We start from the raw sequence: 13,216 nt of genomic DNA, 5'->3' as shown, positions 1-13,216 counted from the left end.
GCCCCTCTTCCCATACAGCTCCAGGCACTGGCAGGGTGTGCTGGGCACCTTTTCACCCACTCAGCCTGGCACTGATCACTGGAGCAGCCCCACAGCTCCACCACAACCCCGCTGGTGTCCCAGCTGTGGCACAGCTGGAACTGCTTGGGGAGAGCCTCATCCCTTCCCAGTGAGCAGATGGTCAGGGCACAGCACAGCCGTGGTAGGGGCAATTCCTGCCCTTGGTGCCCTAAAAGTGACATCCAGTGGTGGCCTGGGGATCAGCACGGGACACCTGGGACAGCAGCACACAGGGCCAGCCCCACACCTGCTGCTCACCCTGTCCCCCCAAGAGCCCTGGAGCACTCAGGATCCCAAAGCACCACCCAGCCCACCAGAGCTGCTCCCTGCTCCCTGCAGGGTGAGGACAGTCTGGAAATGAATGGATGTCTGAGAGCACTCGGGGCGATGTGAACTAAAAATCTCCATTTAACCACAGAAAGGAGCTGGCACCCGCCCCACTTGGGTTCCAGCCACGAAACCCCAGAGGGGGCTGGGGCTGGCACCAGCACCCAGTGCCTGCCCTGGCACCTGCACCGTGCCTGGTTCTGCCTCAGTGTCAGGGTAAAGCACAGGGAAAGGTCTGGAGAGGCTCCTCCCAGCACCGCCTGCCCAAGGGGAGGCTTCTGGCAGCGAGGGAAGCAAGTTTATTTACAGAGCAAATGGATTTTGGAGCAGGCAAACATCTGAGCATGTGAGAGAGGCTGCGGGGGAGCGTGGGGGCCCCTCCTCCTGGAGCACCCTGGAAGGGTCTGCTCCATCCCTCAGTGGGAAGGAAAGGGGATTTCAAACCCAGCTGCGGGAATGGGAAAGACAGCTTTTCTCTCTTTCTCTTCTCGTTTTTTGTTTTTCAAATTGGGATAATCTGGGATTACTGGCTGTGTTCCCCCAGGCTGAGGAGCCTGTCTGCCACGCTCCCCACCACATCCAGGACACTCCAAAGGACACTCCCCTGCACACACTCGCTCCCCTCCTGCATTTCCCACCTGCTTCCCACCCTGCCCCATCCCACGGGAGGTGGGAAACAGGGAGAGCACCTCGGTGGGCACAGCAAGGGCAGAGAGCGTGGTTTTATGGCCTGAAGGTGAGCAGTGCCATGCCCCACGCCCCAGCCATGCCCAGGGGCTGCCGTGGATGCAGGCGCTGCAGTGGATGCAGGGGCTGCAGTGGATGCAGGCGCTGCAGTGGATGCAGGGGCTGCAGTGGATGCAGGGGCTGCCGTGGATGCAGGGGCTGCAGTGGATGCAGGGGCTGCAGTGGATGCAGGGGATGCAGTGGATGCAGGGGATGCAGGGGCTGCCGTGGATGCAGGGAGCAGCTGGGGCTGCCCCACACAAAGTTCTGGGAGCTGCCTCCACTCTCTCCCAGCTCCCTCCCTTCACCTCTTTGCTGCAGGGCTGCGTACCAGGTAGACAACACAGATGTGGTGCCACAAAGAGTGTCGGGCACCCCTGAGGGCTCTGGGAGCACAAACTCCTCACTGCCTCCCCAGGGATGGGGGTTTTCTAACCTGCCCTGCAAAACCCTCTGTTGCCAGGTGTCAGAGTATGCAGCAGGTCAGGAGTCCCCACGGGCAGCCCTGGGGGACACAGATGCTGCCTTCCCCCTCGAGCGGTCCCTCTGCTCTGGGATCAGGTGTCCTGTGGCCTTTCTGATGTGTCCCTTACCTGCTGTGGCTCGTGCCTGCCTTCCTGTCCCTGCCCTGGTGCCTGCTCCAGAAAAAATCTTGTGACAACTTCGTCTCCCCCCTCTCCCCAAAGCTTCCCATGGGAACACAGGCACAGGTTTTTATTTTTAGCCAAGCCATACATCCCCAGCTATACGTGTGTCTGTGTGCGCGTGTGTGCGTGCAATTAAAAATAGCAGAGCAGCCAAATTCTCCTGCTCCTTTTGATATGCCACAAGGGAAAAGATCCTGGTGCTGAGATCACAAGGAGCAGCTGACACCAGTGCTCGGGATGTCTTTTGATCAACTCCACAGATGTGACATGTCCCCATTGGCAACAGGGCTGGGTAAAAATAAACCCCTGCAATGCCAGGCTGCTGAGCTGCCCTCTCTGGGCACTGGGGGCAGGACTGCCCTGCCACTGTCCTGCCACTGTCACTGTCACTGCCACTGTCACTGCCACTGTCCTGCCACTGTCACTGCCACTGTCACTGCCACTGCCCTGCCACTGTCACTGCCACTGTCACTGCCCTGCCACTGTCACTGCCACTGTCACTGCCCTGCCACTGCCACTGTCACTGCCCTGCCACTGTCACTGCCCTGCCACTGTCACTGCCACTGTCACTGCCCTGCCACTGTCACTGTCACTGCCCTGTCACTGCCACTGCCACTGCCACTGCCACTGCCCTGCCACTGTCACTGCCACTGCCACTGCCACTGTCACTGTCACTGCCACTGCCACTGTCACTGCCACTGCCACTGCCCTGCCACTGTCACTGCCACTGCCACTGCCACTGCCCTGCCACTGTCACTGCCACTGTCACTGCCACTGCCCTGCCACTGTCACTGTCACTGCCACTGCCACTGCCACTGTCACTGTCACTGCCACTGTCACTGCCACGCTGGGGATGCTCCAATCCTCCTGCCTCCCACGGGTCAGGAATGCCCAAACCTCAGCTCTGTGTGTGTGGAGCCTCCTCCTCTCCTCCTTGACAAACATGGGGACAGCCTTTGCTTGGTGGGGTCACCTGGATGGGCACCCCAGCCCCCAGCCAGTCCCCTCTGCTGGGCAGTGCCACTGACCCAGCCCTGGCACCACGGGCCTGGGCTGCAGAGGGAACCCAGCGCTGCCAGCCCACGGCTGAGCCCCTCTGGGGAAGGGGCAGCCCCTGCCCAGCTCGGGGGTGGCAGCAGCAATGGGGACACTGCCTGTGGGCACGGGACCTCATCTGCTCTCACTGTCCCTTTCCCACCCTCTGCACTTCCTGCTGCCTTGGGAGAGGAGTGAACTTTTGTTCTAATTTTACTCGGGACTTTGTAGGAAGATCAGCCATGGGTTCTTGGTGTGCAGCCAGCAAACACCCATGGAGACATGCTCAGAGCCTGGGAGGCATCCTCCAGCCCAGACACCTGGCTGTGAGCAGCAAGGCTGCCACCAGAGAGCTGTGCCATGCCTGAGCAGCCACCAGAGAGCTGTGCCATGCCTGAGCAGCCCCTGCTCCAGAGGGGAGAGCTCCTCTGACTCCTGGGTCAGCATCCTCTGGCTCCTGGCTGCTTTGGGTCAGCATCCTCTGGCTCCTGGGTGCCCATGGTCAGCATCCTCTGGCTCCTGGGTGCCCATGGTCAGCATCCTCTGGCTCCTGGGTGCCCATGGTCAGCATCCTCTGGCTCCTGGGTGCCCATGGTCAGCATCCTCTGGCTCCTGGCTGCTCTGGGGCTGCAATGTGCTCCCACTGCTGTCCCTTTGCCATGTCCCCAGTCTGTCCTTGCCAGGGCAGTGGCAGCATGAGGAGCTGGCACAGGGTTAGATCCATCTCCCTGCCTCCCCTCAATGCAGGCCACTGTCTCTGGTGGACCCAGAAGCTGTGGGGACATGTCCTGGGCTGGAGCCACGTCCCAGGATGTCCCAGCTCAGTGCTGGCTCTGCCACGCTGGGGAAAGCAGGTGGGACCTGTCCCTTTCAGTCCTGTTTTGAGCAGTGTGAACTCTGGCACGTGAGGTTTTATCTCTGAGGACACACGAGACTCCTCCCCGAGCCCAGCTCTAATTCAAACACTGGATTAAGGAGACAGGAAATGTTTTCCTCTTTTTCAGTGTCAACCTGGGCTCCCCAAACAAATCCCCTGCAGTCAGCAGGACTGGAGAGGCTGCCTGGGGTCAGCTGCACCCACGAGCCCAGGGAGAGCAGGAGCAGCCAGGGAACAGCAGCTGAGCAGGGCAGGCAAGGGCTGAGCTCATTGTGTGCTCTGTGAGCTGCTCAGGAGCTGGGACAGCGCAGTGACCGTGACACACAGACCTGCAGGTGCTCTCCTGTCTCACTCCAACCCTGCCAGAAATCGCCCTTATCTGCACAAGCCCTGGGTCCCAGCCCTTGAAGTCGTGGCCAAGAACCGCGGCGTGGCCGTGGGCACGGGGGATGGCACACGGGGCTGGTGCTCACTCAGCCTGCTCAGGGGCAGCCTCTGAAGAGCTGCTGAGCACGGGCAGCACCTTCAGCAGCCTCATCCTGCCCTGGGGTGCCCCGGGGTGCCCCGGGGTGCCCTGTCACCCACGTGCCATGGGAACAGGGCGGGAAAGGGGCAGCACCTCGGAGGGGCCGAGGGAAGCAGCAGGGACAACAGCAGCAGGGACAGCAGAGCCCACCCCTCACAGGGAGCAAACAGTGGCTCGGCTCCTCCCTGCAGAGCCAGGAGCCTGCCCAGGGCATTGAGGGATAAATCTCCATCCCCTCGTGCTGCAGGCACTGCCCCAGAGCAGCCAGCAGAGTCGGGCTGGCAGCACAGCAGCAGCAGGGACAACTGCTGAGAACACCCAGAGCTGCTCCCACCAGCCCTGCCTCGGCCACAGGGCAGCTTCTCCCTCCTCACCCTCACCGGGACTCGGAAAAGGAAAGAAAATCCTCGGGCAGAGGTTTTGCAGCGTTGTCTGGGCTTATCAGGGCAATCCGTAATCACAGACTGCTTCAAACGGGGATTACAGCCCTGCAGGGAGACAGCAGCGTGTCCCTGGGACGGGCTGGCACCAGGGGTTGGCACTGGCTGGCTGCTGTGACACCGGCTGCTGTGCCACTGGGCTGGCTGCTGTGGCACTGGCTGGTGTGGCACTGGCTGGTGTGGCACTGGATGGTGTGGCACTGGCTGGTGTGGCACTGGCTGCTGTGGCCAGCCCAAAGGGATGAGGGATGAGTGGGGACAGCCTGGCTCCAGCAGCAGGGAGGAGGGCAGAGGTGGGAACGGAGGAGACAGCTATAAATAAGTGTAAATACAGCAAGGAGGCACCTGGCCAGAGCTGTGAAGGTCACCAGAGTGTGTGCCAGCAGATAAGCAACCCCCCTGCCCAGTGGCATTTGACAAAATGTCACTGTGAATGAGGGAGAGGCGGTGTCGGGTTGTGCCTGTCACCCCCTGACACCCCCATATTTATAGCCTGAGAGCCCCCATGAAGGTCCCTGGAGGTGAGGGGACCCTGCCTGCACCCACAGGGAGCACAGGGCCCTCACCCCCTGCCCAGGCTTGGGGCAAGGCCCACAGGAACCTCCCGGGCTGCACAGAGCAGGGACACCTCTCTGTCCTGCCAGGCACGCTGCCCTCTGCCCCCTGTTAATTTTTAATTACTTTTTTAACTTTCTGCTAATCCGTTTTAACGATTCAGCCCAGCCAGCAAGCGGCAAAACCTCATTTAAAACCTGGGCTGAGCAAACAGCAGCTCCTTCTTCCTCCTGAGGCACTCCAAACCAAGTTCTGCCTGTGGGTGCAGCACGTGGGAGCTGCCCACGCTGTGCCAGCGCAGCCTGCACTCAGAGCTTCGACCCAAAGGTTGGACCTGGTGGCCTCAGAAGTCTTTTCCAACTGAAATAATTCTGTGATTCAGTGGCACACGTGGAGCAGCTGCACTCCCAACACAGCCTGAGATGTGCTGGGTGGGAAAAGGGGGTGCTGAGTGGAAAAAGAGGGTGCTGGGTGGGAAAAAGGGGTGCCCAGTGCCAGGCTCTGAGCCCCAGGCTGAGCACAGTCTCACTCCTTGACTTTTGTCTTACATTGGAAGGTGTAATTAAGATCAACCAAGAGATGCCAGTAATGGGAAATATTAAACATTAACCACAAACAATAAACATGAACTTGCCAGGATAACTTTGATATGCAGGAAAGATGGAAGAAATTGCACTAAACTGTCCTTGAGTCACAGGACAGAAGAAAGGAGCCTGAGATACTGGTAATAATGCCCTGGATAAACAACATTCTGCTGGAATACTTCAAACAAAGGTGTGTCTGCTTTAGGAAGAAGGGCACAGCAAAGTGTAGCACAGGTTACAGAGCTGCATGTGCACACACACTCAGCTCATTTCTTCAGGCTCCAGATTACAGAGTCCACTTTGGTTCTGCCTGAGCTCCAGGACCAGCCCAGGGCTGCAGCACCCACCAGGGAGCCCCTGCAGCCCCCACAGACCCCAAAGCAGCCCCACAGACCCCAATGCAGCCCCACAGACCCCAATGCAGCCCCCACAGTCCCCAATGCAGCCCCACAGATCCCAAAACAGCCCCACAGTCCCCAATGCAGCCCCCACAGACCCCAATGCAGCCCCACAGACCCCAATGCAGCCCCCACAGACCCCAAAGCAGCCCCACAGACCCCAATGCAGCCCCCACAGATCCCAAAGCAGCCCCACAGACCCCAAAGCAGCCCCCACAGACCCCAAAGCAGCCCCAGTGGTGCCAGGCACAAGGCAAGGGCAGGTGGTGCCCGTGCAAGGAGCAGACAGAGCAGAACAGGCTGTTCCCGAGGAACACCTCCTCTCTCAACACCACCTAATGGAAAGAGCCCTGTGTGTGTCCCTGTGGGCTGCCAGGGCTGCCCAGGCAGTGCCAGCACACTGGGCACCCTCAGCGTGCTCAGAACTGGGACAGCTTCACCCTGCAGCGCTGGCTGCAGCCAGCCTGGCAAACCCCATCCACACCAAACACACCTGTGCCAGTGGCTGCTGCCAGCCTGTCCCTGGCACCGGCTCCCTGCCACCCCTCGATGGCATGAGCCAGGCAGGGCTGAACTCTGCTGGGGTTTTCTAGGAAATTCCTTTTTATCTCCCCAAAGCAAAGGCAGCAGCAACGACACGGGCTGGGCACAGAGCACAGAGGGGACTGAAATGGGACATGAGCTGCCAGCCCTGCCAGGGGGAGCCCCTGGCTGTGGGACAGGCAGGGAAGGAGCAGGAGCAAGAACAGGGGCAGGGGCAGGGGCAGGAGAAGGAGAAGGAGAAGGAGAAGGAGAAGGAGAAGGAGAAGGAGAAGGAGAAGGAGAAGGAGAAGGAGAAGGAGAGAAGGAGAAGGAGCAGGAGCAGGCAGGGCTCCCCCAGCACCCCTCTCCTCCTTCTGTGAGGTGCCCTCCAGCCTGTGTGGGACAAGGACAGGGCAGGAGGTGGCACAAGCCCTGCAGCCCTGAGGGGATCCCAGTGGGACTGGGAGCAGTGGGGACCGTGGCTGAGGCCAGCAGAGCACTGAGACACTGAAATTGCTGGGATGGCTCCCACTCCCACAGCACTGAGGGGCAGGAGAGGCTGTGCAGCCCTGGGGCCAGGCTGGCAGCACAGGGGCCTGGCTGTGCCATGATGGGGACACGCCTGACTCACCGAGGAGCTGACTGTTAGCCAGCTCTGCTGGTCACAAGAATTCCCCTCGATGGCAACTGCCCCCTTTGCAAGGAAAACATGAGGGGGTGATTATTTTCAGAGCTTCCTCTTCTGATGTCCCTGCAGCCAGCAGCCTCGTGACTGACGTGGGCACAGGGACCCCAGCGAGCAGGAGCAGCCCTGCCCTGCCCTGGGGAGGTTGGGTGCCCAGCTCAGAGGCTGACAGGGCTCCACCAGACCCTCTGTGCCCAGGCTGCAAACATCCATGCCGCCATGGCACAGCCTGGCACACCTAACCCCAGCCCAGCTCCAGGGCACTGCTCACCCTGGCACTGGCAGCTCCAAGAGCAAACCCCAGAGGGAGGCACCGGCTGTCCCTCCACTGCCACACAGAGCTGTGGTGGCACCCAGGGGCAGGCAGAGCCCCTGCCCATGGGCACATCACTGCCTGGTGCCACCCAGGCCAGCCACGGCCGTGCTCCCCACCCACAGGCACGGCCTTGGCATCTCCCAGGCTGCCAGAGCTGCCCTTGGCATTCCAGCAGCCACAGCCTGGGAATCCCTGCAGTGCCTCAGCCTCCCTGCCCAGCTGGGCAAGGGCTGGCATTGCCAGCACATCCTGGTGTCACCCCATGTGACAGAGCTGAGGTCACACCGTGTCACACTGGGCCCAGTCCTGCCCCTTTCACAGCTGACAAGGAGCTGGGGAGAACCTGTCACCTGCTGCCCGCTGTCACCCGCTGCCCACTGTCACCCCCTGCCCGCTGTCACCCTCAGCCCGCTGTCACCCTCAGCCTGCTGTCACCCCCTGCCCGCTGTCACCCTCAGCCCGCTGTCACCCTCAGCCCGCTGTCACCCCCTGCCCACTGTCACCCTCAGACCGCTGTCACCCCCAGCCCGCTGTCACCCCCTGCCCGCTGTCACCCCCTGCCCACTGTCACCCCCTGCCCGCTGTCACCCCCTGCCCACTGTCACCCTCAGCCCACTGTCACCCTCAGCCCACTGTCACCCCCTGCCCGCTGTCACCCCCTGCCCGCTGTCACCCCCTGCCCACTGTCACCCTCAGCCCACTGTCACCCCCTGCCCGCTGTCACCCCCTGCCCGCTGTCACCCGCTGCCAGCGCTGTCCCCATCACCTGCAGCACAGCCTTCACCTCCCCAGGGCACAGCAGCCCTTTCAGAGCTGGCTGGGGCTCTGCTGAGCAGCAGGGACTGCCTGCACAAGGTGTCCCCTCCTGGCAGGGCAAGCCCAGCTCCTGCTGCTCCTGGGGGGGCTCAGGTGCCCCTGCCATGGAAGGCACCGTGGGCTGGCACTGCTGGTGCCACCAGCAGCCTCTTAGTGCTAATGAGGCCGAGGCAGGAGACGGGGAGGGTTCAAGCCGGGGTTAAGAAGGCACAAGGAGGATCTTCCTGCATTAGCCTGACCTCCCAGGCAGCCCAGGCACAGCCCTGCCCTGCTGGGGCTCAGGGGCCAGCACAAACCCTCAGTGGGACCCTCCAGAGCCCTGCTGCTGCTGGACATGGGCTGAGCTGGCCCTGCTGCCAGGGGGGCTGTGGGAGCCCCCTCTGTGCCCAGCTCCCATGTGAAAATGGAGTTTTCAGCTGGATGCATGAGGATGCAAACCCCTGTGAAAGGGGAAAAAACACCCAGATCTGTCCTTACCCCCCAAACCACCCAGATCTGTCCTTACCCTCCAACCACCCAGATCTGTCCTTACCCTCCAACCACCCAGATCTGTCCTTAGCCCCTGCCCAGCCTGCCCAGGTGTGCCCAGTGCAGCTGGAAGCCCCAGCCGTGCCAGGTGGGTGGGTGGGCACTGCTGGCCACCCCTCACTGCTGCACTGCCCATGCCAGCTCCTGCTTGTGCCCTGCACAAAGCTGGCACCCTGCACCTCCCTGTCCCCATCACCTGGGCACAGCAAGAGCTGAGTCCCTGCCTCTTCTGCTCCTGAATCAGGGGCTCCCTCTGCTCCCCCATCCTGTTACACCAAATAAATGATTGCCCATTTTCTGCAGGTGCCCTGGCCAGAGGGGACTGTCACCACCCAGTGTGGTCACCTTGTGGTCACCTCATGGTCACCTTGTGGTCACCTCGTGCCTCTGCTCTGACCCCTCTGTGCCCAGAAAGCTGCTGGGGAGGGGCAGTGCTGCCAGCTGGTATTTTCCAGGTGGGCACCAGGAGCCCCTGGCATGAAGTGATTCTCAGTGTGGACACCACCCCAGTTCTGTGGGAAAGGTGGGAGGAGAGCAGGTCCCAGCAGGTCTGGGGATGCAGGGACACCTCCCAGGTGGATGTGGAGCTGAGAGCCCTGAGCAGCAGCTCGGGGCAGGCTGGGCACGCAGAGCACAGCCTGTTTGCTCTGGGCATTTCCTGGGGCTGCTCAAGGCTTTGCTGTGTCCGGGTCTGCACCTACACTGCCAGGCCAGTGCCCCAGGGCTGGGCTCTGCCCCTGCTTTTTGGCTCTGCAGGAAGCAGTTCTGGGAGCCTGGAGCTGCTGCTGCCAACCTGCTTTCCTCGGGCTTCCTACTCTGCAAACAACTGACTCACCCTGGAAAGAAACAGCTCCAAGATCTCCAGATAGAAAACCTCTATGAGGGCAAGAAGCTCCTTCAGGAGCACACGCAAACCCACATCCACAGAGCTTTGTTCTATTCCAAATTCTCTCCTGTGAGGGACCACACCTTTCCCCTCCCCAAAACCCCAGGCAGGCTCCAACATGGCATGAGAGGAGGGGTCTGGCTGCTCCCTGCGGCAGCAGCTGGGGCCCCTCTGCTCCTCCCAAACCAATTGGGGGCCCCTCTGCTCTTCCCAAACCAGTTGGGAGCCCCTTTTCTCTTCCCAAACCAGTTGGGAGCCCCTTCTCTCTTCCCAAACCAGTTGGGGGCCCCTCTGCTCTTCCCAAACCAGTTGGGAGCCCCTTCTCTCTTCCCAAACCAGTTGGGGTGAAGCCCACAAGCTCAGGTTCTTACACTAAACCAGATCCTTTAATTGCTCCACGTGCTGTGCCACCCTGGCCTGAGCTTGCCTGCCCCCAAGCCTTGTCCCCCCTGTTTCTGACCCCAGCTAATCCCGGGATCAGCAGAAAGCCAGAGACCCCAGGGCAGGCTGGCCTGAAAGCCAGCCCTGAGCTCTGGCTGCGACAGGAACTGCTCTGAGCCAGCAGCCACCCCTGGGCTGGCACCATCAGAGCCAGGGGAAGGCACCTCCAGCCTGGCAGTGCCACATGCCAGCTGGTCTGAACCCCGTGCAGGGCTGGCAGGGGTTAAGGCTGCCCAGGGCTGGCTTGGTGTGCCACCTTCATGCACTCTGCATGGCCCCAGAGCCTGGCAGCAGCTCCCCAGTCATGTGAGACGAGAGCAGCTCCAGCTCCAGCCCTGCCTCGCTCTTATCCACCCGCTCTTATCCATCCCCGTGCCTCTGCTGCCCCCCTGGCAGGGGCTGCCATGTGGGGACGTGGCCAGGAGCCCTTGGCAGAGCCTGCAGGGTCACCCTGGAGGGTCCTGCGGGGAGGCAGGGCAGCGGGACAGGGCTGCGCTCGCTGTGGCACCGAGGGGACATTGCTGGGCCACAGCCCCACAGCTGGGGCTGCACTGGAGGAGAACTGCCAGCCCTGCCCCTGCCAGCCCGGCAGCAGGGCACAGAGGGCACGGTGGGCATGGTGGGCACCGGCCAGGCAGCCCCTCAGCCTGCCCAGCCAGCCCCAGTGCCAGCCTGGTGAGCAGGTGGCGCCGCGTGTACCCAGAGCTGGCCGAGCCACGCTGGGTTATGCAAACCACAACAGGAGCTGTTTCAACTAGTTGGACTCCTGCCTGGCAGTCAGGTGCCTTCCTCCTCCTCCTCCTCCTCCTCCCAAACGGCTGCCAGGGCCCCGGGCAGCTGCCCAAGCTCCGTGGGTGCCTCTGTCCCCACGCTGCTCTGGGCGAGGGGCTCTGGGGTGCCCCGGGATGTGGGGGGCAGGCAGGGGCTCACTGACCCCCAGCACCAAGTGCTGCTCTCCCCCAGCTCAGCTGTGAGCCAGCCCTGCCAGTGGGGTGTCCTTGGGGTGCCCTCAGGTGTCCTGCACTGCCAGGGCACAGCTGGCACCACGGGCAGGCACAGGGAAGGCTGTGAACCTGCACAGAACCAGGGAATGCTTTGCACTGGGAGGGAACCTGAAAGGTTTTGTTCCACCTTCCACAGCCCAGGGTGCTCCAAGCTCCATCCAGCCTGGCCCTGGGCACTGCCAGGGATCCAGGGGCAGCCCCACGCCCACGGTGCCCAGCTGGGAGCAGGGATGGGGGGCTGTGCAGGCAGGGGAAGGGGCTGTCAGCCCCAGTGCTGGTGAGTTTTACCCAGCACTGTGCTCACCTTGCCATTTCCCATCCCTGGGAAGTGCAGAAACGCAAGAAAAAACTTTCTGTGGAAGGAAGGGTGCAGGGAAAAGGTCCACAAAGGAAGGCCTGGGCAGAGCCGGTCACATTCCTGTCACCAGCTGTCCCTGCCACACTCACGCCTCATGGCAAGGGCTCAGTGTTGTCTTTGCCTGGAGAAACCCTCCCCAGGCCAGGAGGAGCCAGCAGTGGACAGCATCTGTTCCCAGCACCCTCTGACATTGCAACACACGGGGAAAATCCCACATGCGAGCACCAGGAATCCTCGTGCAAATCCTCATTCCCAAGGCAGTGCAGCCTGGCACTCTGGGCTGCCAGGAAAGCACAGGGCTCTGTGCACAGCACTCCAGCTCTGCTGGAATTTCAACACGGATTCCCAGGCACCCCCAGCTCCATCAGAACTGCCCCCTGCCCAGCCCAGCTGCTCCTGGGGGATCCAGGGACCACAGGGGCCAGCAGCTCCATGGGTGACAGCTGTCCTGCCTGGGACACGGGTGACACGGGGCTGGGGTGGCACAAGGGATGGCTCCATCCCCGTTTTCTTTACTACAAAATTCTGTGCAACAAAATAAAGCCTTTGCCAAAGGAAAGGGGCCCCAGGCCAGCTCCTTCCAGGGCTCCCTGGAATGCTCTGCTCTGTCATCCCTCGGTGGGCGCTGACATTTTGGGCAGGTATCAGTTTTTCTGTTCAGGGTGCTTTTCCAGCTGGATGTCTTTGATGAGCTGTTCTGCAGAGGTGGCATGGAGCAGGAGGAGCAGGGAAACCTGCCTGTGGTGAATGGTAAAATCCTCTGGCAACGCCGTGACGCTGCTCCAGACACAGGGGCTAAATTTAGACTGCTCATTTATTATCCTTCAGCTGCTGCCTTTGGTGTGAGAGGAGCCAGGGGCTGCACTGATGCTCCCCTCACCCATGGCTGGGGCTGCCTGGACACAGCCACAGGCTCACACTGGCTGCAAAGCATAAAATAATGCACAAACCTTTTCCTTGGGTGTCTCCTGAGAGATGAGACTGAGTCCAAATCCCCCACCCTGCATCCCACAAGGGTTTACATGTGCTGGCATGAGCAGTCCTGCCTGGCTGGGAAGGGGGTCCCCTGCTCCTGGTGAGGGTACCCAGGTTTCTGCCAAAGGATGGGAGGCTTTCCTGTGGCTGCCCCACTGCCAAAATCAGGGATCTTCCTCAAGCAAGCCAGCCACAGCTGGAGCAGAGGCAGGAGGGGCAGGGAGCCATGGGTGCCTCCACCTCCTCTCCTCTGGCATGTGCAGCACAGACAAATCCTGGTGTGACCCCGGTGCTTGGCAGACAATGCCCTGCCTGCAGTGCCAGGGAGACAGCGAGTGCAGCCAGGCTGAGCACTGGCACCGTGGCTGCCTTGGGTGAGGAGCCATCCCCGGGCTCTGGTGGCAGGGAAGCCACAGGAAAGCCACCCATCCTTTGGCAGGAGTTCTGCGTGCCTCCAGCAGCACATCTGGGACAAAGGGGTGAAAAGAGGGATGGCCAGGGAGCCAGGCT

At 61.6% G+C, this 13,216-nt stretch overlaps 1 protein-coding gene across 1 annotated transcript in view; it reads right to left on the bottom strand.

The window, feature by feature from the left end:
• PPARGC1B (PPARG coactivator 1 beta) overlaps positions 1 to 13,216 on the bottom strand; it is a 42,890-nt gene that overhangs the window by 12,477 nt on the left and 17,197 nt on the right. The gene's annotated exons all lie outside the window — the stretch shown is intronic.

Source organism: Ammospiza caudacuta, chromosome 16 (assembly GCF_027887145.1).
Source record: "Ammospiza caudacuta isolate bAmmCau1 chromosome 16, bAmmCau1.pri, whole genome shotgun sequence".
In the NCBI taxonomy this organism is placed as follows: domain Eukaryota; kingdom Metazoa; phylum Chordata; class Aves; order Passeriformes; family Passerellidae; genus Ammospiza; species Ammospiza caudacuta.
This window is presented reverse-complemented; position numbering and strand designations above follow the sequence as displayed.